A 24368-nucleotide genomic window follows, 5' to 3' on the forward strand; every position below is an offset into this window, starting at 1 on the left:
TGTGTATGTTAGTACACACACTAAAGAATACCATTACCCCACTATTGCTTTACAATTACAGTCATGAAAGAAAAAGCAGAAAGTCATTGCAGCAACAACTTATTGAGAGGCACACTTGGGGAGTTTCACATGGTGAGTGACTGCAATATACTTTTAATAAACCAATCAGTCTCATAAACTATGTAAGGTCTGTGAGATATATATTTCCTTTTCCAGGTATAGAAAGACGAAGGCATCATTTTGGACTTGTGAAGTAAGATATTTTGTAGGAAATGCGAGGTGAATACATATAAAACGCTGATGTGGGATTCCCCTCTGTATGTTGTGAATACCATTGGTTAATAAAGAAACTGTCTTAGGCCTGTTCACGGCAGAACTTAGGTAGGTGGGGAAAACTAAGCTGAATGCTGGAAGAAAGGAGGTGGAGTCAAAGAGAAGCCATGTAGTCCCTACCTGAGACAGCCACGTGGTGATACACAAATTACTAGAGATGGTTTAGTTTCGGATATGAGTTAGTCAAATTATGCTTAAGCTATTAGCCAAACAATATTGTAAATAATATGATTTCTGTGTGATAATTTCAGGAGTCTAGGTGGCCAAAAAATAAACAAGCAGCCTCTTAAAACAAAATACCTAAAATTAAAGGGTAGAATTCAGAGAGTGAACTTTAAAGATGTTAGCTTTTTCAAATGATAGCTGGTCTAGACAGGCAGGAGAAAAGGCTCAAGGATTTAAAGTGCTTGTGCTCTTGAAGAGGGTTTAAGTTCAGCTGCCAACATCCAGATATAGCAGCTAAAAGAAGACAGATTGTCCATTTTTCTTTCTAACCAAAGAAATGAAAGACCTCTTCAACAAGAACTTTAAGTCTTTGAAGAAAAAAAAATTGCAGAAGATACCAGAAAATGAAAAGCTCTCCTATGCTTTTAAATAGGTAGGATCAACATAATAAAAATGGCAATCCTACCAAAACAATCTATAGATTCAATGCAATCCACATCAAATTCCCAACACAATTCTTCACAGACCTCTTGTTTCCGATTCTACACAAAGAACTACAGGCAATTTAGGAAAGCTGAGAAGAGGAGAAATGCTCTTCATGAAAAGCACATTGATTGCTTATCCAAAACCAGATTATCATCGCTGAAAGAATACATACAAGTAACAGTATGCACATTAAATTATATGAAGAAATGTATATGTATATGCATATGTCTAAATAAATGTAACAACAATTATAAAAAACAAAAGAGGCCAAGAATTTGAAAAAGAGCTGGGATGGGTATAAGGGGAGGTTGGGAGGGAGAAAAGGGAAGGTGGAAATGATGTTATTACATTATACTATCAAAAATAAAAAGTAATCAAGAAAGAAAGAAAGACATGGAAATGATTTTACATGCATTAAGAAATAGTCTTTAAGGTTTTGATGATATATTGTACTTTGAATTCACTTTGCTAAAAAGTATAATATAACCAAACTGGCTATATACATTTGACTCCAGCTGCAACTGAATGTATGAAAGACCACATCTTACTATTGCTTTCTTCTTTCTTTCTGTATGCAGCCTGATTCTTCAGTATTGATCTTACCTTCAACAAACCTGTCCCATTATGATTTAAATATGACTTTTTCAGTCCTTCCTGCTATATTTGTTCATATTCAGATGAATGAGAAAAGATTAAGAAATTCAAAGGAATCAGAGAGGATATCTTACTCCTCTGGACACAACACCACCTGACTTAGCTCTGGGTTGATTCAAGGTCTGAACTCAGCAATTAAAAGGATCATGAAAAAGGCAAAGGGTGACACTTACGATATTCATCAGTCTGACTACAAGGTAAGGCCAGTTAGGGCACCCGCTCTATTGCTTAGTGTCTTAACTGGGGTCATCCTTGTAGATTCCTGGGAATTTATCTAGTGCCAGGTTTCTTGCTAGTCCCACAATGGCTCCCTTAATCAAAATATCTCTTTCCTTGCTCTTATCTCTGTCCTTCCTTATCTCAGCCATCCCATTCCCTTAAGTTCTCCTCCCCACTTCCCTTCTCTCTTCCTCTTACCCTCACACTGTCCCTTCTTTCCCCTTCCCTATGTTTCCAATTTTGTCAGGGGAATATTAAATGTCACTGTAGAACCTTCAATCAGCAACTGATGAGGCAGAGCACCGAGGTGAGCTTCCAAAGTCCAGATGAAGAGTGGGAGGAGTGAGAGTGTGAGCAACAAGGTCAAGACCATGATGGCAACAGGCACTGAAACAGTTTACCTGAGCTAATGGGAGCTCACCAACTCCAGCCAAACAAGAAAGGAATGAGTAAAAATCCAGACTAGAACCTCTGAATGTGAGTGACAGTTGTATGGCTGCGGCAGACTGCAGGGCCACTGGCAGTGGCACTAGAACTTATTCCTTTTGCTTGTACTGGCTTTTAGGGAATCTATTCTCTTGGGATGGATACCTTTCTTACCCTAAATATAGTAGGGAGGGTCTTTAGGAAGGTCCCTTTGGGGAAGATCCAGGGCCTTCCTACTATATCTAGGCTGAGAAAGCTTCCCCAAAGCAATGTGCCTTACCCTCTCTGAGGAATGGATGGGGCGAGGGTTAGAGGGTCGGGGGTATTGGATGACGAGGGGGGCCCTTTGTTCCCTCCTAGACATCCAGCTAGGTTACACCCAAAATAACCACACAGAAATTGTATTAATTAAATCAATGCCTGGCCAATTATCTCTAGCCTCTTATTGACTAACTCTCACATCTTGATTTAACGCATTTCTGTTAATCTGTATATCACCATGAGGTTGTGTCTTACCAGGAAAGATTTAGCATGTCTGATTCTGGCAGCTCCATGGAGGTTGTCTGCCCTTCTTTCCAGCATTCAGTTCTGTCTACTCTGCCTACCTAAGTACTGCCCTATCAAAAGGCCAAGGCAGTTTCTTTATTCAACCAATGAAAACAGCACATAGACAGAAAAAGCTCCTACATGATTCCAGGGGTGGGGGTGGTGTTATAGGTGGAGAGAATATAAGGAGGGGAGGGAGTGGGAACTGGGATTGGTATGTATAATGAAACAAAGATAGTTTGATTTCTCTTTAAAAAAAAAAAGAAAGAAATATTTTTCTATAAAGAAAAAAATCAAAACCAGAATTTTTTTTAAAAGAAAGTGAGCAAAGGATAAAGTTACATTCTAAGTGTAGAACAGTTATAACTGAAACAGAAAGAAATAATAGTATTGTTATTTAGAACAGTATTTACTGGCAGGATCATCTCATGAATCCCACAACTCTGAGAGGAAATGAAAACACCTTGATGGTAAAAGAAAATTCATTCTAATTCCAAGCTCTAGAAAATTGTCAAAGGAATAACCTTTCACTCTGAAAACTGAAACAAAACAACAACAAAAATCTAAACCCCATGATAGCCAAATACTAGGCACTGCCTTTAACATTTTATACTATATAGGATATGTGACTTTCTATAATTTTGTATTTTGACTGTTCTTAAAAATCACATTTAATCCAACACTTTTCTAATAACCTTTATTTTATAGAAAGTCGAAAACAATGTCATGGTTAGAAAGACAAGAGGTACGATGACCTCATGGTCCTCTGAAGTGATAAAAGCTACTTTTGAGAGTGACCTCTATTAAAATTTTATGAAACACCTACATAAATATCAATAGATATTAAATTATTTTTAAAGTGGATGACAATAGCCCAAGCCCGCTATGTAACTGTTACCCTTCCTTTACTTTGTTCAACATTTTTTTTTCAGTACCACTCCTTATAACTGAAAAGGTCTCTAAAATGTCTCCCTTTTTTAATGGCAGAATACCAATTTCACGCTAAATGCATGAGAGCTCTCATTCCATAGGAGCACATATCTATTAATCTTTTGGGGTTTTTTCTTCTTTCTTTTTAAACAGTAGTTTCATTTCACTTTGGATATTTCTTTAACAGCTTCATAGTTTTATTTTGTAATTATATAAGGGTTGATTATATTCAGAATTATACTAGGTGATGTATCCTCTGCCTGGTTTGTGATACTGCTAACACAGAAGCTTCCTGATCAAAGAAAGCACAAATGGAGAGAAAACTTGCCTTCTGAAGCCATTTCTGGAATAACGGTGCTGAGACTGAGTAGTTCTGCATCTTGTTCTCTTGATTATGGTCCTCAGTATCCACACATGCCAGCTTCTGTGATGATAACCAAAGAAGACTGAAAGACTCAGATAGGAAAATAATGACTTCTTGGTTACTTGATACATTCTCTTGATTTAGCAGCATTTTCTCAATTATGCTCTGCCCTGAACTCACTTTCAGAGTTAGTTAGAACAGACATCCAGAGACCCAGTCCTTCTTTGGTGACATGGGATGGATCCTGTCCATCATCCCTCCTTCCTTCCATTCACCCCTTCTTCACTTTTTTCTTCTTCTCAATAATTTATTCCTAAAAGCAGATCTTTAGTTGCCTCCTGGGCTGGGAAGAGGAGCCACATGAAATGCCAAGAAACCAAAGGGGTTTTTGCTGAAAAAATCACAGCACAGTTTTCTGTTGCATTAGGAGCGTCAGGGCTGCGTCCCTGGCACCCGGCCGCCCGCATGGCTAGCTTATGCCCAGAAATAATTACACGGAAACTGTATTCTATTAAACACTGCCTGGCCCGGCTAGTTCCAGATTCTTATTGGCTAGCTCTTACATATTGTTCTAACCCATTTCTAATAATCTATGTAGCCCACAAGCTGGATTACCAGGGAGGATCTTAACCTGCATCTGTCTGGAGTGGGAGAATCATGGCGACTCCTCACTCAGCTTCTTTTTCCCAGCATCCTGTTCTGTTTTCTCCGCCTACCTAAGGGTTGGCCTATCAAATGGGCCTAGGCAGTTTCTTTATTAATAAGAAATCACTCCCACATCAGTTTTCTTAATCTCTTTTCTTTACCCGTGGTTCCTTATGCCATTTATTTGTTTTGTAAACCATCTCTGAGATACTGAGACCTTGAGAAAGACTAAGATTGTTAAGAGAAAAAAACAACAACAATACTGCACTGCTATCCACCTTTGTAAATAAAGTTTCATTGGACTAGAATCCAAACCATCAGTGTCTGCTCTGCCAGTGACAGCTTTGGTGGAGCATCTCAGGGGAGTATTTATGTCAGGGCTCATAAAGCCATCCAGACAAAATGTTTACTACTTAGTGTTTACAAAAACACATTCTTACCTCCTTTACATCATTAATAGCATACTGAGTACAATTCATATAATTTACAGTAGGTACTTGATTTCGGTTATGAAGATTAGAATCAGGCATAAAAATTCTTTGAATTTTAAACATAGACGACATAGGTAAGAATTTCATTTGTAGAATTAGTTGAATAAAATATGAGTTTTCTGTGACCTGTAAACTATAGGGGATACATGAATGCTTTTTATGAATAAAGCCTTTTCATAAATAGAAGTTTATGAACATTTATCACTGATTGATTACAGCATGAAATATACAAATAAACATGGTAATAAAAGTAATTCAAATCCAGCAGAAACATAAATAAAACAGAATGTTACAAATGTCATTTTAGATTGAAGTCATAACCAAATTAAAGACTAACTACCTTGCATCTAATAATGAATAAATTAATTAAATTTATATAAAATCTAGAAAATAAAATTATATTGATATTTTACCCCAAATAACTAAAATTAGAGACTTTTCCAATTTTTTTGCTTTATTTTTTTGAAACAGGACCCTTTCTGTAATCCAGATTATTTAGAACTAATGAAAATCTTCCTGCCTAAGCCTTCTGAAAGTTGAAATCATTTGCAGTGAGCCACCACCCAAGTTCAAGAAACTTTTACAAAAACAGTATATTTCAATCTGATTTTTCAACAGGAAAATACAAAACTAAAAAATAAAATCAGGTAAATGTATAATGACAGCTTACCAAGGATTTTCTGACTGGCCTTTTTGTCTTGTAAACTCTGGGGTGCATCTTAGAATGCCCTCCAGTAATGCTTTTCAATGTAGAATTTGAATGGACGGGTCAGATCATAAACTGCAGGGAATGTTAACTTATTCTCAGTGAATACTCAGAAAAGAGAAAGACAAATAGATTTCCATACTTCTCTGATTATTGCATTTATGTCAACCACATGGCATTGTGCTGACCTTGGCTTAATTATTCATCAATGAATTAGAAAAAAATACAGACTTAGTTCTAAAATTGTAAACATTAAATGAAAAGAAGTCACAAAGTATTTATAAAGACTCTTTTCTTGTATTTTACTGACACCATTTACTGAAACATTTTCGTATTTATTTATTTTTGAATTTTCCTTTTTATTGAAAACAGACTTTTTTTTCTCACATAATACATCCTGATTACTTTTTTTTTCCATCTACTTCTTCTAATTCCTCCCTTTTTCCTCTTCTCACAAGATCCATCCCCCCTTTTCACTCTTATTAGGAAAAAAATGAATTCTAAGGCATAAAAATGAAATGAAAAAAAGATAAAACAAAATATAATACAACAAGATAAAGTAAAAACTAACACATTGGAACAGGACAAAGCAGACATAAAGAAAAGAAACCCTCAAAAGATACAAGAAACAGATATAGACAGTAGAGGAATCAAACATAGCAACTGAGTCCTAATGGTAGTCTGTTTTAGAACAGGGCCTTGTTGGTGGCTGGCCATCATCAGAGGAGGGTATTTTCTTCTGCAGCAAATGGGACAAATATCCACAGACAGACATTATGCATAGCGTATGAGACCTTGCAACACTCAGCCCAAATGGGATGGATTCTTCCATCAGATTTCTCCCTTCAGAACTCAGGGAAAATTTGGAAAGAGGAGGTAGAAAGAACACAAGAAGCAGTTGGGGATGGATGACACTAAGGAAGCAAGGTCTTCTCAATAATCAAGATCAATGCACATGCAGAGTCACAGAGCCTGAGGCAGCATGCACATGGTTTGTATAGTCTACAACACGTGGGGTCCCAGAGCTGAGAAGTTGACACCTGTCCATGTCATGTACTGGCTTTGATCTCTAAACAGCCAAGGAATTCAAGGTGACTGCAGCAATAAATGAAAGTAAAATGTAAAATGCACCTTCTACAATTCTAGGACGTTAAAAAAATAGCATCCCCCTGATTATTTCTTAGACCGATTAAACAAATGGCAACTCTCTTAACTAAATTGTAATTACACATCCTAATGTTTAAGTCAGGAGTTAGTAGGATTATTAAAATAGCACCCACTGAAGAAATGTTTCTCAAGAAACGCAATTTTGAACTTTGGGCCAGGTATTTCTTTTCTCTGTGAAATGTAACTAATTAACAGTATCTTTAGTTCCTATATATGAGATACCATCCCCATGACACGACACAATGCAATGTTTCTAGACCTTGTTAAATATCTCCTAGAGGTCAAAAATCACTGCTGGTTGAGTGTCTCATGGGGCTTTGCCCTCTTGCATACGTTGAATAATTGAAGACAATCTGGTTTTATTTAGAAAAGGAGGAGAGGGTTAATAATAATAACAAATAATCTATCCTATGTGATAGATGCATTATAAGATTTCAGTTGGAATTGTCCTCTGATAAAAAGGACATTTCTAGAAGACGTGTTTTGTTTCTTGCCTTTTCCTCCTAGTAACTGGTATAGATGGCGTGCCTAATACATTTTTATCAAATTGACATATGAATTATGCATTGGGTAAGGGAATTTGTTAGTGCTTTTTCACCTCTACCCAGCATGCATTACAACATTGATTCTATGAGAATCCATGCTTTCTATAGAGAAATGCTTTTACGTTTATAACCAAAGATGTAGAAAACATATTTTCTAACTCTAGCGATGAGGGTAGAGCAATGAGGTGGAAGCGAGGGGTGAAGGAGAGGTGACGTTACTATTTGTAAAGATGGAAAGCTTGTCTAAGTGCAGTACAGACTGGATGTTCTGCATCCATAGCAAGATGGATGTGTAAATAAGAGCAGGCACCTGTCCAGACCAATAGTTTCTTAGTTGCTCTTGACCAAGAAGGAAAAGTCAGTTTGTCTTTTGACTCCATATCTTACTCTTGATTTTGAATCTGACTAACCATTCCAAAACATTTGTTTTAAAAGGAGCTTTCATTTCAATATTTGCCTTACTATAGAGATAGCAGCTGATACGCTGTCAGTCAACTTTGAACTGCATTTTCATGTAGATTATTATTTTCCTGCTTGGATTCTCAGTAAAAAGGGAAAATTGGTTTGCAAATGTACAAGTTGGTGAATTAATTAAAAAGTTAGTACCTAAGAAAAAAGCTAGAATCTGTGGATGTCTGTGTATGTGCCAGGTACCTGGGCATTTGTGTTCAGGTGTGTGTGCACGTATGTGCATGTAGAGGCCAGAGACCAGAGGCCCTGCAGGTGGTTTCCTCAGTAGATCTCCAGTTTATTTTCTGAGACAAAGTTTTGTTGCTGGAAGTGTAATCAATTCAATAAGACTCAGTGATCTTCCTGCATCCTCTATCCCCTTCCCCAGTGCTTGAGTGACAGAAATATTTCGTTGCATCAGGCTTTTAATGTGAGTGCTGGGGATTGCAACTTAGTTTTTTTGTGCCTGTGTGCACATACTTTACCAACTGAGCCATCTTTCCAAGCCCCAAGAAACCAAATTTTTTACAAATATTGATGCTTATGCTATGAATATTACCGTTGTGGAAATGTTGATAGGACAGAATCATATCAAGGATTTACAGAAGAATTGCAGGTAAACTAATGAGATATTCATACTGACAATCATATTTGAATTTATATGTTTAAATTTCAAAAAATAATATAATTTCATTATTTTTATTCAACTTTCTCTACTAAAATGTGAATAGATATCAAGCTTCCTTCTAGGTATCTCTCTGGATCATTACTTAGGTGCCAAGCAATTTGTCACAGCCTGGCTTTCTGCTTTCATTTAATAAATGAAACCAAAACGTTATGATCCAAAACCACTGGTCCGCTATGCAGTGATCCATGTGAGAACAGTGAACTTATGTCTCCGTAAATTTGTTAGTCATCTGTGAGGAAAAGCAAGGCTGACCTCGTAATGTCAAATCCTATTTAGAGCCGGCAAATAAGTTGGATGAGGGACTCGATGCCTTTTGAGCTGTATTAAGAAACATACTTTGGTGTGGGAGGCTGGAAGCCCTGGTAAATTAATGTGGAGATTGCGGCCCACCCAAATAATTTATCTCTGAATCCTATCTTCCAGAAGAAAAGAATAAGTTAATAAAGGTTGCAGCTTGAGTAAATGGTTTCAGGCAACACATGCTTTTAAGTAAGTGGTTGAAGTACTAACTCTGACCTTGCACCTCAGTTTCCCACTCTGTTGCTTTCTAAAATCTTATTAGGAACTGTTTGTGACTTTTGCTACAAGCTCATTGAAAGGGCAAACATCAGATCTTAAAATTAATTTGTAGACCTTCTTTGAAGAATTACATTACAGAGTCCTTTTCTAACTGTTTCCAGACTACTATTTGTTCTTGTTGTTGAAGCTTTCCTTAATCAAAAGTCAAAAATTTTTAAGGAAAAAAAAACTTAATTTTAGACATCCTAATGCCTAATGCAAGGATAAAGTAAAACTTCATTTATATTTCTTAACTAATTGTCATATCTCCTTCTGTAGACCATGGACCCAGTCATCTGCTGCAACAGAGGATGGAAATGATTCTCACTATTTCAGAACATCGTTTGGTATTGACCACATTACATATATCCATCCATAGTCTAATCAGTTAACCGAGTGTCTGTACTGAAACCTCACTGAAGAAATCTGCTTCCGTTGACTGAAGAATTCCCACTTTCTCCCTGAGATATTTGCAGTGGTCCCCTAGCCCCCATTTTCTTTCTTTAATGTATCATTCAGGCTTTAGATTCTTCACTTTCTGATTTATAACTCCTATGGAATGACTGAGATAATGTCTATGTAGCTTCAGTTGGCATTCAAATGCTTCTTTTGAGATAGTCAGCCTTTTCTGGTTTTAAATACTGCTCTGTCTTCCCATTTGTCTTTGGTGAGCCAGCTGGAATACTTCCTTGCTCCACATTTAGCCTGCACTTTCATGCTTTTGGCCCTTTGCCTTGACCCTTCTCCCTCCCTGTTCCATTGGCTCACATGCAATTCCCTTAGCTCTTGTTTTGTTCTAACAGTTAGATCAAGTGTCTTTGCAAACACCCTCTCTGGGCCTGCGCGCTATTCCTGTGATGTAAAGTACTGTGAGGATTGATTTTGTGCTCTCTCCAGCCTTTTAGTCAGTGAACTCCTTCAGGAGCCTGACCATGCAAATAAATGGCTGAAAAGTCCTGAGTGAGTGCAGGAAGAAATGAGAGAGAAATTAAATTTTTCTCCTCCTCCGCAATGTTTGTTGCTTCTGTGGCTATCTCCTGTTTAGTGGAACTCTCTACACCATTCTGAGGAGACTAAGAATTATTAGTACAGAAATGCTTGTTTAAATGTTGCTATTTGTCTGCAACCTGGACACTTAAAAATAAAAGATAAATGTTTTGAGGAAAGTCTGATTTGATTATGCCAAAACAATAGACTAGAAAGAGAGTAGAGAAGAAAATTTAATACATTATCCCTAGGACTCTGTGTGGCAATATATAAGCAATTGGGTTTGAAGCTGCATCAAGCATGTGCAGAAATATGAGGTCTAAATACATTTGAAGGACTTAGAACTGAGACTGGATTGGGAAGCTTTGTGGATCAGGAAAGAAGGAAGAAATACGAGACAACTTTTAGAGATCAATATTGATTGTTAATGGACATATGGATGTGTTTCTTAGTGATACAACATTGTGGTAGGAGTTGGACAATTCTGAATATAGGAAAAATATGAATTACATATCTTAAGTGGATATATTGTACTGTGGTAGAATACATGTCAGTACTCCTCATTTCTTTCTTTTGATCCGCTGTGGATCTTTCTTAGCTTCTTCTTAAAACACATGTTGAGCATGAGCATGACATTTAGCTTTTTCTTTGGAAGAGACTACACTAGTAATATAGGCTGTTGTTTGCAATAACATATAACATAAAGAGAAATGAGCATTCCTCTGTGTAAAGTTGGCAACATGGAGCTGTGCCTATTTGCTATTTATCTGAGGAAAGAACACAGGCAGACTATAAAGGAAATGTTTTGTCTTGCTGCGTGTCACTTGGTTCCTTCCTGATTTTCATATTTGACCTACTTTCCAAAGATTATATGTAGTTACTACTGAAGGACTTTTATTTTTCCTTCATGTTTGCAAGTTGAACTTAAAGGCTATTGGGAAAGCTGGCCTCAGTGATTTTCGTGGGAAAACAGGCTCACTAGATGTGATAACAAGGTGAACACTGGAGCAAATGCATTTATATGTTGTTTATCTCAAACACAGAGCCAATCTGGAGCTCTAATTCCTTCAGAAGATGATAAATGTTTTCTGCCAGTCTTTCCAACTGAACAAACTCTGTTTGATCGGCATTAATCACTTCTGGCAGGCAGTGCTAGCTGCAATCTAGGTGAGAAGCCTGTCATCAGTACCACGTAATGAAGTGGCATAGTGTGGGACAAAGAGCAGAAATATTTCCCTTCACCTAGCAATCGGGAATTGGCAAATTTAATAAGATGTGAACCATGTGTTTTCAAATGAATAGTACAAAATGTCGATCTATAATATAATTATGTTTTTTTCTTCCCTTGATTTTTATTTAAAACGTACGGATTGACCCAAGTAATACTATGTCTTGTTTAATCTACAGAGTTTTTCTTCTGGCTCCCAAATTCTCTGGTGTTGCTGCAGAAGAGACTTTCTAAAACCAAGTTTCACCATGAACAAGCCAACACATATAGAGAAGCTGTGAACAAAGACATCCTTAGCCAGACCCAAATAAGCAAGAAAAGAGTCTCAATCATGTAAGGTTTAGCAGTCTTAAAGTGCATCCTACTTCAAAATGTTCCTTATCAGATTTGAATTTCTTATTTTCTACTTTCCAATGTCATATTCCCTAAAAAGTCACCAGATTAATTTTTTCCTTTGATAGAGCAAAATGTGTCTCAGTGTTCTGTGCTATGTACTTAGTCACTTCTTAGAAAAGCTCTCCCCTATTGTTAGCCTCCCAATTCCTAAATACAAGTAACTCAATTTGCAAGAATGAATTTCCCGGAACAAACCGTAGGCAGAAATTGTAGCGCCCTGCTTGATAAATCAACATGTTTTTCACTTGCTCTGTGAAAGAATCACATACAGTATTATCCTTTGAGGTAATGATCACTTTAAATTGTCTGCTAAAGGTAATTTAAATTCACTCATTCACATTGGTCTTTTGAGATAGAGCGAGAGATGGAACATTTCTTTAAAAGGAAGAGGTTAATTGGTGTTCAATGGACATCTCTGTTATTACAATGATTAATTAATTATGTCAATTCCTGAGTTGCCCCTGGAATCTGTCACTCAGCTTTGCAGGTTAACTCAATTCATTCCTTCTGAAGTCAACCATTTTGAAGTGAATGAGAAATCTAGTTAAGCCATCTATGGGGCGAATAAAAGCATTCCATTTCTGAAGATAGACTAATGAACCGAGTAGATACATTTATTTAAGCAACGCTGAGAAGATAGCACTATGCCAGTCCTTAAAGCACTAACACATTTTTTAAAAAGATGGGTATCTGAAAATTTAAATAGTACTTTAGTATTTTTTTTTTCAATTTGAGAAATGAAAGTTCACTTCTAGAGAAAAAAAAAAAGAGTGTTTTGCCTTCAATTATTTAGGTGTTGTTGACGGCAAGTAGGGTACATCAGCACATCTGAATCTCTTGTATGTTTTCAAAAAATGTTCCTAAATGTTTTTCCTCTTGCACTTGAATTTCCAAAATGGTTGCATGACTTTTGAATAGCTACTCACAAATATTATAGCTTAGGGAGTATTTAATTGCCACTTCAATATTTGATATAACCTTTTAATGTTAGGTATAATTGAGCTGTGTGCTTTCTAAGATCAGCAGGAATTTGCTATTAATTTTAAGGTGTGTGGACTTTGAAGATTTTCTTTTAAATATGTCAACTAAGAGTTAGGTGACATCTTCTCCATAGCATCTCCTTTTAGTCTTTGGCTCTCTCTCTCCCACACAGGTCACCTGTATCCCTCACTGAAGTTGCTGGAGATTCATCTTCTTCCCATCCAGGGTGCAGGGGCAGTCTATAGAGTCTTGAGTCCCCGCTTTTTACAAATCTCTATGCCTGAATTGTTCTATACTGTCAAGTAATTTAGCTCATATTATAGGAGTTTCATTTGACTATAATGAAAGCATATTTCTTTATTGATCTATGTAACTATACCCCCAAATCTGGCAGTTACAGAGACTTTGCTTTGCAAATGGCATCATAGTAGCACAACAATGGGTAGGCATATAGGCAAAAGGTACATTATTACCAGGAAGGTGACAGAATGCACACACAAGGACAAGGTGCAAGTGTTGGAAAAAGACATTGTTATATTGATTATACTTGTCGAAAAATGTTGTTTTAGGATGGTCATTGGCAAGATAGAAAAAGCATCCACTTGGCATTACATGTGAACCAAATTCTGCAGCCTCTCTAGAATCATTTTTAAATTGTTTAACTTATGAGGTTGAACGTGGGAGCAGAAACAAATCTATAAATCAAAGAGTCCTTGTATTATCTTGTTGATCTGTTTTGTATTGTAACCTAGCAGAGGCTGAACAGATATGATGGGACGATGAACACCACGAGGCCGATTGTTTCTCTCACCTGATAATGCTGAAAAGCACTCTGTTCAATGTTTTCCATGTCTTGTTCAACAGAGTACACATTTCTTTGTTGAGAAACTGTGATCCAGTCACCAGGAAACCTTTAAATTATATTTACACACTATTCTAAATGCCTGTGGATAAATTAGAAAACATCTGTGTGGTCCTCTTTGTATCACCTTTTTTAAAAAAAATTCTTGTGTATTCTTTTGAAGTTACATAGAGAAAACAATATATAGCTGCTGCAAAAAAGTTTGTGAAGTTATTTCTATTCTAAATATTTCTTAAATGATAAGATATTCAAAATATGTAATGTTGATAAGAATGAAAAAAAATTGTGCAAATTCTGAACCATTTATTCTCTCCACAGTCTTCATTTGTCTATCCACTTTTTTTTAAATGTCCTTCAGGTATTACATTTTACAGAACACCTTTTCTTAGATGCTGATTAATATTAATTTTTATTAAATTTACTTACCTTTTAGTTTAATTTATGCATGACATCCTATCACAGATTCTCCTCCTCCCACTACTCCCAGTCCCTCTCTCTACCTAATCTTTCCCTCAGATCCACTCCTCCTCCATTTCCCTTCAAAGAAAAAAACAGAAGACCTCTCACAGATATCAACTGAACATGGCCTAACAAGATATGATAAGACTGGGCACAAACCCTCATATTACAGCTGATGTGACAACCTAGTAGAAGTAAAAGGGTCCCAAGCAAAGACAAAAGAATCACTCTCCCTACACTCATAGCTGGGAGTCCCACAAAAATACTAAGCTACACACCATAGCATATTTGAAAAGAACCTAGGTACAACCTAATAAGGGTCTGTGTCTGTCTCTTTTGTCTCAGTGAGCCCCTATGAGCCCTGCTAGTTGATTCTGTGAGCCGTGTTCTCAGGGTGTCTTTAACCCCTCTGACTCCCACAATCTTTCCTCCCCATATTCTGCTGGGTTCCCAAAGCTCTGCCTAATGTTTGTCTGTGGCTCTCTGCATCTGATCCCATAAGTTTCTGGATGAAAACTGTGAAATAACCACTGAGCTCAGCACCAATCCGTGAGTATAGCAGAGGAACAGAGATATCATTATAAATCATTTTATTCACTTTTTCTCTTGTGTTTGGTTCTATCCCTAAGTTCCTCACCATCTAGGCAGTATCAAGCATGGGATTTCTCTTATGGCATTGGCCACAAGTTAGACCAGTCATGGGATGGCCAACCAAATAAGCTCTGTGCCATTATTGCCACTGTACATCTTTCAGACCAGATAGATTGTAGTTTGCAGTTTTGTGATGATTGGTGTCCTGCTTCCACAGCTAGGAGCCATGACTGGTCACAGCAGATAGTTGGTTCAGGCTCTGTATCCCCCATTACTGGTAGACTAGGGTCACTCTTCTAGATTCGAGGTAGTTTCCACTGCACTAGGTTTCTACATCACTCATAAATGTTCCCTATTTCAATCATCTTTCCTAGTTCTCTCTCACTCTGTTTCTCTCATCTCGGTCATCTGCTCCCAATTCATCCACAAAATCTATTTCTCTTTCCTAAGAAAATCTATGTGTCCCTGTGGAATCCTCCTTATTACTTAACCTCTCTGTATCTGTGGACTGTAGCATGATTGTCTTTCACTTAGCAGTTAGTATTTACATATGAGTGTGTTCATATCAAGTTTGTCTCTCTGGGTATGGGCTTGTGTGGGAGGTCCTTCTTTCTGTGTGTTGCTTTTGTTGGTTAATGAATAAAGAGTATAGAAAGTCATAAAATAAAGTTAATGCCTTAATAAAAGAGACAGAGTTCAGACAGTCGTAAATGGAAAGGAATAGAGAAAAATAAGACATGTAAAAATGATAATTTCTAGAGAGTTTGAATTATGTATATTATCGTGTCTTCTTTGAATTTTTTGACTGTGTAGGAGCTAAGTACAGAGAGACATTTCATTGTATGGGCTGCTAAGCTAAATCAGCATGTATTTTAAAAAGGTATCATGACTTCCAAATTTGGGTCTAAGGATATGTTGCTTTAGAAAAGAGGTTCTTCTCTTGTTTCCACAGAAGATGAGAACCTGTGGATTGCTTCCAGACCAATACGGTTTGATGGAACAAGACCCCCTAAAAGGTTGCTGTAAACACCCACACAAAGAAAATACTTCATCCAATAAACAACAGAAAGTAGTTTGGATGAAACTATGCCCATATTCCCAAATTCTTTATAAATGTTTGTTTATATTTAAAGGGGGATGTGTTATAAAGGTAATACTTCGCATTGATATGGATCTTGGTTTATTGATACAAATTTAAGGTCAATTTTGTTATATGTATATTTCCACTCTTGATTAAGGTATTCTGTTTATGTAGCTCATTTAAAAATGCAATGTATAATTAAGAAATATAAGTTAATAGATACTCATCTATAACAGTTAAGCTTGTAGTCATGTTAGTTAGATTTTCTAGATATACAGAGATATATTCCAATTAGGTATTCATAAAATCTTTCAGAGACCTTCAAAATATGGCATTTAAAATGTTTTGAAAACTTAGGAATTTTCATGACAGTGAGACACATCTGTTCCTGGCAGTACCAGCTACTTCAAGAGAAAAATGGGCATCAAAGAGGCTCCTTATGGAATTTGTTAGCCATTTGGACAAGGAATTGCTCTTTCCGGGACTGCTTGAGTAGACATGCAGGACCCAGAGAGAAATGATTGCTGAACTTGTGTAAAGGTGAGATGGTCTTTCACGGTTCCTGCTTCATAAAAGACTCTACTAGGCATTCTACAGGATACAAAAGAAAGTGATTGGCAAACTGCCAATAGAGGCAGAACTGTCTTTGAAATTTTCTACTTTGTGGAAAATTCTGCTGGATACTATGGGCCCATAGGTACAGAAGATCTTTGGGTGACTTTCCAGGCAACAAGATGTCTCTGTCAATTCTAGAGCTTTGGAAATTGCTGACAATCACTTCCTGTTTACTTAAGTACAAAGAATCCCTCTGGGTTCTTTGACAGATTTGAAGAATACAGTTATTATTATAGTTTTTCTTAGTTAACTGAGAACTCAAGAACAATGGCACTGGGTTTTGATCCTACTGCACACATACTGGCTTTGTGAGAACCTAGGCAGTTTGGATGTTCACCTTACTAGACCTGGATGAAGGTGGGTGCTCGTTGGACTTCCCACAGGGCTCTTTGGGCTGACGTGGGAGGGGGTCTTGGTGGGGGGGGGGGAGGGAAATGGGAGGCGGTGGCGAGGAGGAGGCAGAAATCTTTAATTAATTAATTAATTAATTAAAAAGAAGATAAAGTAGATATAAATATTGTAACTATAACTCTTGTTTGATACCTGTTTTGTTATATGTTAAAGTTAAAACCTTCCTTTTTGTTTAAATAGAAGAGGGGAAATAGTGTAGGAGGTCCTTCATTCTGTGTATTGCTTTAATTGGTTAATGAATAAAGAACAAGCTTGGCTTATAGCATGGGAGGAGAAGGGTGGAATCAGGGAGATGCCATGGGGCTGCCAGCAGAGATAGATGTGCTGAAACTTTGCTAGTAGCCCATGACCTCATGGTGATGTGCAGGTTAATGGATATGGGTTAAATTAAGATGTAAGAGTTATCCAATAAGAAGTTAGAGCTAATGGGTCAAGCAGTGATTTAATTAATACAGTTTCTGTGTGATTATTTTGGGTCTAAGCTAGTCAGGTGGCTGATACGAACAAGCAGGCCCTCCTCCTACACTGGGCTACCTTGCTCAGAATGATCTTTTCTTGTTCCATTTATTTGTTTGAAAATTTCATAATGTCTTTGTTTTAAACAACTGTTATATTTCCTTTCGTGCTATGCATTTTAACTTTGTCATAATACTTACCATATTATGAATTCACATACCAAAAAGGCTTCATTATTTTCTGTATTTTATGCTAACTATAATTATTATCATAAATTCTTTTAAAATATTCATTTCAAGGTTTGGTTGGCCTCCATTCTGAGCAGATTATATGGAGAACATAAATATAAGCCTATACTTGGACACACATACCCTCAAATTATAAGTTAGAGAAGAGTCAGGGCAAATTTCTCCTCTACTTAAGGCTGTGAAGACTAGACTCCAAGTTCAGTCAGTAGCATGCATTATACTCCTCTGAAATAATAGACTGAATTGATTAAAATTCTACAAATTTTCCTAATGACTACATAAACTACTTAGGATCAAACAACTCATGATTATTATATGCTTGAGAAGTGATTTTACATGTACAATAAATGTGTGGGTGTATTAATTAATTTTCAAATATACCAATAAAAATTGCTGCATTGTTTGGTGCTGTTTTATTAAACACTTTACAAGGCAGGTGCTTTACAAGTCAGTTACAAGAGATTTAAACTTTTGAAATCAACTCTAATCCCTTATTCAACTATTTCTTACTCCTGTTCTTTGTTTTATTTTACCATTAACTTTCAATGGATATAAAAATTTAAGTCCTAAAATGTCTTCACCTGGAAAATATATTGTTATTCTTTTTAAAATAATTTTACATTATTATATAACTTGATCATTTTTCTTTTCCCTTTCTCCTCCAAGCCAGACTAGTATTTCACCAGCCCTTGCGCTTTTTCCAGTTTATGAATTCTTTTTCTTTAATTGCTTTTGTTGTTGTATAAGTGTATGTATGTGTAGATATTCCTAAATACACAAACATAATATGCTCAATATTTTTAAATATACTTTCTATATTGAAGCAAGCATTATTCTTTTCATCTCTACCTTCAACATGACAAAAAAAACCTGAGTTTTCTGACATTTATGTCCAAGATATACCAAGTCATAAAAATATATAATTCTTTGAAGATTAAATTAAAAAATAAGCAAAGTAAATTTAAGAGGACACACACATAAATTAGTTTTTAATTTTTTTGTTATTTTTTTATTCAAAATTTTACATTTTATATACAGCCACAGTTCCCCCTCCTTCTCCTTTCCACCTTCTTCACAACCTCCCATTCACTCCTGAGAAAGAGTAATATTTCCCACGGGGCGATCAACAAAGTCTGTGGGATATCAAGCTGAGACAGGAACAAGCCACTTTCTACTATGCTATTAGTATATTGTTTTCCGCTTAATCTATTAGCTTTAGACTTGTAATTTGAAATGAACACAAAGAAATTGTCTAGTGCAGCCCTTTCTCCATTTTTCTTTTTACAATCAGGTCTTGTTACTTTCTGTTGTCTTCAAAATGATCTCACTGCACTGAGTTTCCTTTTTTTTTCAATATTTAGCATCAGATTTTTCTCTAAATATGACTTTTATTCTTACATTTTCTTCATATAGGTGTTAATATGGTAGTATAATTTTCTTTAATTATTTTCCACTTGCAGTAGGTGGATATTAACATAACCACCCACAGTTGACCAAAAAGTGAAGTAATAGAGAATTCAGAATGACTAGTCTTAAAGGGACATCTATATCATACTTTTCAGTTTAAAAGCTCAGAAATCATTGCAGAAGAAATGACATATCAAATGTAAGAGCCAGAAGGGATGGATAACCAGATGAAAACTGTGTGTTCTAGATACTACAGGGGATCTGCACATATAAGTTCATAGAAGTTACAATAGTATCTACAAGAACTGTTCAAGGTCAAACCAGTCTAAATGACAAGATGGACCAGGGATATAGGTCTGAGGATTTACCCCTAGCAAAAATGGGATTACAAAATCGCAGGGAAAAGGGTAGAACAGATGAAAAGCAGTATACTGACTGAGGTTACACAAGCCCTGAAATATAAAAACAACATGTTCTCAATCATGTGTGAATCCTATTATTGAATCTTTAGATTTTGCTGTCATTGTTTAATTTAGAAAACCTATAGAGACCTGGAAACCAGAAAGTGATTATTGGTGGGGGATGGGAAAACATGTATAAGGGAAAAGATATGAAGGAGAAAATTGTCATAATGCCTAGAAAGGATTTAAGTAAACAAAGGTTGGAGGGTAGGGCAAATGAAGGAAGGGTAGAGCAAAAATGACAAAAAAAAAAAAATTTGACTATTATTTAAAATTCTTGATTTTATTATCACTTTTAAGTTATGTGTAAGTGGGTGCCTCTGTGTGAGTGGTGGTTGTTCATGACAGTGCAGTGTCAACAGAGACTAGAGGAGGGTATGGCAGCCCCTGAATCTAAAGTTGCAAGAGATTGTAAGTTATCTGACCAGAATGATCAGAATTGATATTAGTTCTGGCAATTGTACATGGGTCCTATGGAGGAGCAGTGAATGATTTTAACTGCCAGGACTTGTCTCCGGCCCCTAAATCTATTTTATAATACACTGTTGATTGTTTATTCACTCTTTGCCTTTTGGGGGGGCATACTACTAAGCTCTTAAATAAATTACATGGAAGTATTCTTTCTTAAAAAGACTGGCTTTTACTTGGCATGTTTATAGTCAGATTTCCTTTCTTTTTCTCTTTTTTTCTTTCTCTTTAATTTTAAATTTTTTATGTGTTGTAAGAGGTCTCCTGCTTGTTTCCCAGTTGCCCGGCAGCTAAATAATTACATAGAAACCATATTATTTTAATCACTGCTTGGCCCATTAGCTCTAGCTTCTTAATTGCTACCTATTATATCTTAGTTTATCACATTTCTTTTGATCTGTATATTGCCACATGGCTGTGGCTTATTGGGTAAATTTCATGGGTCATTCTCTGGTGGGGCTACATGGCTTCTCCCTGACTCCATCTTCTTTCTCCCAGCATTCAGTTTAGTTTTCTCCACCTAGCTCTACTCCACCCTATCAGGCCAAGCCAGTTTCTTTATTAATTAACCAATAAAAGCAACACATAGACAGATGGACTTCCTACACCTTGCACATATATTCTTTCCTCCCTCTCTTTGAGTGGACCTTTAGAACTTGGCCTGGTTCTTGACTATGGAAATCTACATCTGCTTCCATCCAATACTGAATAAAGCTTCAATGGTGACAGTTAAAGTTTTCACCAATCTGATTACAGGGACCCTCTCCACTATTGATAAAAGTCTAGCTGGGGTTATCTGTATGGAATCCTAGGGATTTCCCTAGCATCAGATTTCTGCCTAACCCCATAATGGCTCCTCATATTAAGAAATCTCTTTCATTGATCTCCCACACTGTCCCATCCACAACTTGTCCATCCATTTCCTCATGTTCTCACCCTCATTCCTTGTATTCTACCACCACCCTTGACCCCAGTTTACTCAGGAGATCTTATCTATTTCCACCTCTAAGGGCAATCCATGCATGTCTCTAGGGTCCTGCTTGTTACCTAGCTTCTCTGGAGCTGTGTTATATAGTCTGGTTATCCTTTGCTTTACATCTAGTATTCACTTATGATGAGAGTACACAACATTCTTGTCTTTCTGGGTCTGGGTTATTTCACTCAGGATTTTTTTTTCTACTTCCATCCATTTACCTGCAAATTTCATGATGTCTTTGGTTTTTACCATTGAGTAATACTCTGTTGTGTAAATGCACCACATTTTCTTTATCCATTCTTAGCTGAGGGACATCTAGGTTGTTTCCAGGTTCTGGATATTATGAAAAATGCTGCTATGGATATAGTTGAGCAAGTGTCCTTATAGTATGATTTAGCATCCTTTGGGTATATGTCCAAGAGAGGTAATGCCCAAGAGAGGTAATGCTGGATCTTGAGGCTGTAGATTGAGTTCTAGTTTTCTGGGAAGTTGTCATACTAGTTTTCAAAGTGGTAGTACCAGTTTAGACTTCTACCTCCAAGGGAAGGTGTTATCAGTGTTTTCAATCTTATCTGTTCTGACTGGTATCTCAATGTTATTTTGGTTTGCATTTCCCTGATGTCTAAGGATGCTGAGCAACTCCTTAAATGTTTTTCAACCATTTGAGATTCTTCTGTTGAAAATTCTCTGTTTAGACCAGTACCCCATTTTTCAATGAATTATTTCATGTTTTGATATCTAATTTCTTGAGTTCTTAATATATTTAGATATCAGACCTCTGTCAGATGTAGAATTGGTGAAGTTCTTTTCCAATTTGTAGGCTGCCATTTCATTTTATTTAAATATCCTTTGCTTGCAGAAGCTTTTCAGTTGCAGAAGGTCCCACTAATTGATTTTTGCTCTTTTTCTGTGCTTCTGGTGTTATATTTAGGAAGTGGTCTCCGGTATCGATGCACTGAGGCTACTTCCCACTCTCTCTTCTATCAGGTTAGGTATAACTTTATTTATGTTGAAGTCTTTACCATCCTGGACTTGAGTTTTGTGCATGGTGATATATATGGGTCAATTTGAAATCTTCTACATGGTGATATCCAGTTATGCCAGCACCATGTTGAAGATTAATTATTTTTCCATCATACAGATTTTGAGTCTTTGTCAAAAATCAGGTATAATTAGGTGTGTGGATTAATATCAGGATCTTCTATTAGATTACATTGGTCCACATGCCTGTTTTTATAACAAAATCAATCTGTTTTTATTAGTATAATCCTAAAGCACAGCCTAAAGTCAGGGATGGTGTTACCTCCAGACATACCTTTATTATATAGAATTGTTTTAGTTATCCTGAGTTATCTGTTTTTCCATATCAAGTTGAGTATCATTCTTTCAAGGTCTGTGAAGAATTTTGTTGGGATTTTGATGGGGATTGCATTGAATCTGTAGATTGTTTTTGATAGGAATACCATTTTTTAATGTTTATACTCTCTATCAAACTAATATATTGCCTTCCAAAATTTGATGGTAAAACCTGATTGGTGAAACACCACACACTGTGATGATGGGATATAGAGAAACCAAGTATGTACTGAACAGTAAGTGTCCTCTTTGCTAGCTAAGTTTCACAATACCAGATGGTGTAATGGAGGTTTTTGAGGAAACGAAATTTTCAATGGTCTTGACCACCAGTGAACCTTGTGAGATATAAAAGTAAACAGTGTAATAAAATATGCACATGTACATAGTAGTCGTACTAATGTTATAAAAGGAATGGACTGCTTTCCAACTGGATAAGGCCCAATCCACAGGAAGAGGCCTATCACTTGTATGTTTATGCATTGTGTTTTATGACAGAGAACACCGGTTCTGTTATTTTTAAGTTGAACAGGTGATTTCTTCATATATATTTAATGTTTTTCTTTACTGCTTGTCCTACAATACAAAATATTCTTTACATGTGATAGACAATTTTCAAGAACCACATATCAGTAAGTGTACAATGGTTATGTACACAGAAAATAATGTGACTTAATGCTAGGTTTCAGAAGCCTGAAAATCAGCACAGAAGACTGGATTCACAAAGCCTGCTCTGAAATTGCTTTTCAGACTCAAAAGTAATGGAGAATAAATGTTTCAACTTGTATTGTAAAGCTCCACTTATGATTTAAAAATTACATCTGAAATAAATGATTAAACTGTTAAAATGTGTATTAGAAAATGTTGTGCTATTCTACATGGCAATATGCACAGCTAGATGTTTTAGTACTACAGAATGGAGGCAGGGATATAAATGATTTCTTTTACAGCTCTGTACTACAATTCCAGTGTTTCAGTATTTGCAACAGAAACAATTTTGTTTTTTTTTTAAATCAAAATATGAAGACATTAGGACTCTCTTCCTCTAGGGAGTCACTGAAGAAAATCCTCTTGATACCCTGGACCACCATCCCTTGCAATATTATCAGAATTATAAAAATAAGCTGCACCCAAAGTCTTGCTTCTGTTGGCACATGTCACATGACAAGATCATTATTTTTGACTTGGGAAGGAAGTAGGCAAAAGTTGATAAATACATGCTTAGGTATTTATGATATATTATATTATGATTAGGTATTTATGTTATAGGTTAAGAATGAGCAACTGGTGTCTGAATCCTTGGAGACATCTAGTATTTGTGCCAACAAATATAGTGATAGAGAACTGTAGTAAAGATGGCTTTCATACATGAGTGAGGCTTCATCCTTCCCACATCACCTGCATCAACAGGATGCTACTCTGTACTGAGGCTGACATGCCTCATACTGTTATGCATAGTGCATTTTGAAAACCTCAGGGCACAGAAGTCAGGGTTCACATTGGGTTGGTCATTATACCCATACAAACAAAGCTTCAGAATAAGGAAGACTTGATTGAGGCTCTAGGTGGAGCCAACTTCTAGTTCCCCAGATGTCAGAAGATCCACACCTCCAAGAAGTGGTGCTTCATCAAGTACAATGCAAGTGCATTTGAAAACATGGTAGCTGAAAAACGGCTCATCTCTGATGACTGTGGGGTCAAATATATCCCCTGGAAAATTGGCAGGCCCTGTCATCCCAAGAGCTTCCACCGTACTCTCCTATATCCCCTCCTCCAAACAGGTTCAATAATAAATCTAATCTGAAAAAAAGGAGGAAAAAAAGAGGAGAAGAAAAATTATTAGTGATGGAGAGACAGTTTTAGTGGCAAAGGGCAAATGCTGCTCAGAGTGACTGTCTGCAATTTTAGTTCCAAGGATCTGATGCCCTCTTCTTTCTTCTTGCTTCTGCAGGCACCAGACATGCACACAGTACTCATGCAGGTATTCAGGGTAAATTCTAATACACATAAATTCA

The 24368-nt window shown here is 36.5% G+C and overlaps 1 pseudogene; it reads left to right on the forward strand.

The window, feature by feature from the left end:
* Positions 1-1784: 1784 nt before the first annotated feature.
* On the forward strand, positions 1785-24157 carry LOC126505827 (60S ribosomal protein L10-like; annotated as a pseudogene).
* Positions 24158-24368: the final 211 nt, after the last annotated feature.

This window comes from Alexandromys fortis, unplaced genomic scaffold (assembly GCF_014885135.2).
Source record: "Alexandromys fortis isolate MF-2015 unplaced genomic scaffold, M_Fortis_MF-2015_v1.1 scaffold_4, whole genome shotgun sequence".
Taxonomy (NCBI): Eukaryota; Metazoa; Chordata; class Mammalia; order Rodentia; family Cricetidae; genus Alexandromys; species Alexandromys fortis.